This window comes from Neofelis nebulosa, chromosome 13, assembly GCF_028018385.1.
Source record: "Neofelis nebulosa isolate mNeoNeb1 chromosome 13, mNeoNeb1.pri, whole genome shotgun sequence".
Classification (NCBI taxonomy): domain Eukaryota; kingdom Metazoa; phylum Chordata; class Mammalia; order Carnivora; family Felidae; genus Neofelis; species Neofelis nebulosa.
The window spans coordinates 43,572,154-43,576,681 of NC_080794.1; the positions used below are offsets into that span (position 1 = coordinate 43,572,154).

A 4,528-nucleotide genomic window follows, 5' to 3' on the forward strand; every position below is an offset into this window, starting at 1 on the left:
GGCCTTGGCCCCATGCCTCGCCTTCCCACTTTGAAGATGTGCCCAGTCGTTTCCCACGGCCTGGGAGACTCTCCCTCTCCCCTCTGCCTCTCCAGATACACCCATCTGTCGTGCCTCCATTCACCTCCTGCGTCCAGCTCCAAGAATCACTGGGCTCTTGGACCTAGCGTCCTGCCTTCGTGTGACTGCTGGGATCCCATGGCATTTGTCAGGTTGTAGAGGAACCCAGCACTACCAGGAATCCTGCAAGGGCCACATCAGGGACAATCTAAGACACCGGTTCTTCCAGAAGCTCTGCGAAGTTAGAAGGCATTGTGTGCCTTATATACTCTCTCTCTTTTGGAAACAAATATACAGAGAGGTTTTCTAGGGGCATCAACAAACTGAATCCAAAGGCAGACATGAGCACCCAGCTGTCTTCTCTTAGGTGAGTCATTAAAGAGATCTGCAAAACACCCAGAAGTGATGCCCCTCCTGTACGTTTTCATTTCAGAAAGTAGTTATTTTTCATGAAAATATATATGTTAATATGTAATGCTTTGTCCTTGTTCTTCAAGAATAAATATTTTATGATTTCTCAGCTTTAATTTCTAATATGGTAAATATCAATAGATACAACCACATAAACGAAAGCCCTTTCAAGTCTCCAATAATTTTTCATAGTGGAACAGGGCCCTGAGGCCAAGTCTGAGGACGGCTGGGAGAAGGGAACGCACCCCTTCCCCACAGCTGAACAGACAAAGGGTGGGGTCTGACCATCCAAAGGCACGTGGGGGTTGGGGGGGGTCTGGCAGGGGCCAAAAGAGGTCCCGGGTCACGGACCTTGAATTGGGAAGTAGGAAGTAAAATGGGGGCGAGGGAGAGGCCGAGAGGGGATCTGGAGAGAATCCGAGAGGAGACTCCGTGGGATGACAGCCGCATCTATGAGGAGCAGGGGCTGGGGGTCCAGAACAGACATACAGAGAGGAAGAAGGGAACTCGGCAGGTGATCTGGAACCGAAAGAAAGAAGCAGAGAGATAGGAAGGAGGCCCGCTGAGGGGTGATGCCGAACTGCAGCTCCGGGGACTTCTGGACCCTTCTGGGAGGGCTCCCGTCCCCTGTCCCCACACCACACACGGCACAGTCCTGCCCTGCCCGCAGCCTGGGGGCTGGCTCCCCGCAGTCCCCACGAGGTTTCCCTTTTCACTCAGTCCTCCCTTACTTGAGGTCAGCTGGGTGCCTCTGGTCTTTGCCATCCTCCAAGCCCAACCAAAACAGCCGTGAGTTCTGTTCTAGCTCCGGGACCCTGCGCGAGTACGGAGCACCCATCCCCTGGTTGTCAACATGGAGATGCTGCGTCCAGCTCACGCAGCAGGGACTGACGTCAGAACATATGGAGAGGGCCTGGCACGTGTTGTACCCTCAACAGGTGCAGCTAATTTTAGCAGGCTTGCTCCTGCCTCGACGGCTACTGTTATTATTAGTGGTGGTATTAATATCCCAGCAGGAAATGGTCTTCAAGGTCACTGAGCTCCCGATGTTACAGAGGGACAGAGCTGGAGTCAGAACCCACGTTCGTGTCCCAGGGGGACTGTAAGCTCCCTGGGGGCCGGAGACACACCAGCAGCTTCTATACTCATGGCACGATCCGTTCCTTCTCTCGGCAGTTATTTTTTGGACACGTGTCATGGGCCAGGCCCTGTGCCAGCTGCTGTCTGCCCACAACAGGGCTTGGCCCCAAATTGGTTCAATCGATGTTTGTGGATCAATCCTTGTCCTCTCCCGTCTGGCTGGCCACTGAGAATCTAGGCCAGGCGTGGGGTTTGGAAAGGGCTCCGCGAGCCATCCCCCTGGTCACCAGTAACAAAAACACAGCTGTTACTTTGAGCAGCTCTCGTACCTGCCACCAGCCCCGAGTCCCTCCAGGGTGAGCAAGGCCCCCAGCCCATTCCGCCAGCCAGGGAGGAAACGAGACCCAGAGTGGTTTAGTGCCTGTCTTGGGACACACACAGTCACAGCTGAGAAAGCCAGGGCTGGGAACACAGGCCACTCAGGGGAGGTTTCGGACACCTGAGTGTGACTGGAGGTGGCCACGGAGGGCCCAGGCAAGTGGACACGGGCCAGGACACGCCCGAGAGTGGGGAGCCTGAGAGTGGGGGTCTTGGTGGGTCCAGAAGGGGACCCTCTGCTGGTGTGGCACGCCAGAAACCAAGCTGCTAGAACCGCCATTTCTCCCACCCTCTGCTCAACTGATCAGCTCCAGCATCAATGATTTAACGTCAAATAGCAGGGCATCTGTGCCAACTGAAGCTTCACTGTCCTGGGAAGGAAGGAAGGAAGGAAGGAAGGAAGGAAGGAAGGAAGGGGCACAGGAAGTCAAGTCGGGGTGGGGAGGAGTCTGGATTTGGTGTGAGGGCCCTTCCCTCCCTGTCTTCCCACCCTATACTTCTCAGTCCCAGGTGGAGTCACAGAGCATCTCCCAGCCAGATGCAAGGCTCTGTGAAGGCAGGCCCAGGCTGTCTTGTTCACTGTCGCATCCCTGGCTGGCCCAGAACAGCGCTCAGTAGCTCCGCTGAGCCTGTACCTGCAAAGCCTGATGATGGGAGCCAGAAAACAATGGGGAAACAGAGTCTTGCGTCCAGAAGGGTCTCCGTTTCTGTGCACCCTTGTTCCCTGATTTGCTTGGGGTTTTGCAACCCAAAGGAAAGGGGGCAGCAGAAAGGAGAGCCTGGAATGGGGGACCACCCTACAGCTGAGTGGTCAGCAAGATCTGGCGGGGGGGCAGGGGTGGGGAGGGGCCAAGACCTCACCCCAAAGCAGGAGCTCTGCTGGTGGCTGTGGCAAGGATCCCAGGTGCAGGGTCCCCCAGACACTCTACCATGGGGCTGAGGCCAAAAGGTTGATCTTCAGTCCCCACTCGAGTCTGAAGCTGATCTGAGCCAGACTGGCCTAGAGTGGGATCTGGGGGGGGGGGCAGGCCTTCCTCTCTAGGCTACAGGAAGGAGCGATGCCCCCCAGGACCCAGCCTGATGTGCGCCCAGGAGGAAGGATGTGGGGCCAGCACTGCCCAGGGACAGCTCCTGAACAGGCCATGGAGGGAAGAAAGGGACACTTTGCTGCAAGTGTCCCTGGGGGGAGGAGGGAGAAAGCACTGCCCCTGTTCGGCACCCAGGAGGTCTGAGCCCTGGTCCGGCGCTGCCTCTGGCTTCCTGGGTGTCCTTGGCCAAGTTGGTGACCCACCATCTCCACAGTCCCTGAGGGGGCTCTGTCATCAGCTAAGGCGTGCCCCCCCCATCACACATGCACACTTGCACACACACACACACACACACACACGCACTTGCGCCCAGCATGGGCTCCATCAAGCGCCCCTGGCCTGCTGGGGAAGGGATGGCGAGGCAGCCCGGGCAGCAGGCCCACAGCAGGGCCCCAAACAAAGGCGGTAGATGGGGTGGGGGTGGGGGGTGCATTGGCAGCGCGAGGAATGGGGGAGGGTGGCTCGGGCTGGGGAGGGATGTGGCTCCGAGCCTAACAGGCCACCAGCAGCCGCAGCATCTGCTTTTTCTCACCTCTAAAGGGAATCGATTTGTCTCTGACTGATTTCCCTGACGTCTAGTTTTCTTCTCCGCCCGGCTGTCAGCCCAGCCACCGTGCGGGAGAAGCGGGGGGAAGAGTCCTGGCCGCCTGCCTGCCTGCCTGCCTGTCTCCCCCCACCTGCCCGGAGCGCCTCCCCCCACACCTCACGCCACACGCTGCACTCACACATGCCCAACAAAGAAACCCACATCCACACCACGGCCACACTCCCAGACCCGCCACCTGCAATGCAAACACTACCACCCGGACAGACACACACACACACCCCACATTCACACGGCCACACAGACCTCCATCGCCGCCCCCACACACTCACACGCCCGCTCCCTGACCCCCACCGACACTCCCACGCCCCACACGGACACCCCCACAGTCACATTCCCCGACACCCCCAGGCACACGCGTCTCCACGCTCCCATGCCACATCCGCCCTCATGCCACTGTCCCCCGCCTCAGCCCCACCACCCCACCGTCCCCAGCCGCAGCGAGTTCTCGGCTCTTCTAGAGCCCGAGTTCCATGATGTCCCCTCACGCTGCCACCTCTGGTGCTTGGCAAGGACGGGAGGGGAAAGGTCTTGGGTCCCAGGAGGCGTGGCGGACACTGGTGGTCAGGAGGTGGCTGTGGGTGGCTGAGAGCAAGACCGTGTTCTTTGGCCTGGACAGGAGCGGCCTGGGCGAGGAGCTGGGTCCTGGCAGGAGCTGAGCCACTGGGCTGGGGGGTTGATGGGGGCTGGGGTGCAAACCCTCAAGATTACAAGGATCAGGCTGGGTTTTCCCGATGACAAGCACATCAACAGGGCTTCCTAGTTCCATGGGACCCTGGCGCATCCACAACCATGACGGCGGGAAACACAACATTTTCACAAAACATCTTCACTTCCACGATCGCATTGGATTGGATCCTGCAAACACCCATCAGGGTTGGCATTTCTGCCATCTCATGGGTGAGGA

The 4,528-nt window shown here is 58.5% G+C and overlaps 1 long non-coding RNA gene across 1 annotated transcript; it reads right to left on the reverse strand.

Annotated features, from left to right (window-relative positions):
- Window positions 1–567: 567 nt before the first annotated feature.
- On the reverse strand, window positions 568–1,527 carry LOC131492892 (uncharacterized). Its single transcript, XR_009252334.1, has 2 exons — window positions 1,203–1,527; window positions 568–990 (listed from the first exon to the last, which is right to left on the reverse strand). It is a non-coding gene; the product is annotated as an uncharacterized LOC131492892 (long non-coding RNA).
- Window positions 1,528–4,528: the final 3,001 nt, after the last annotated feature.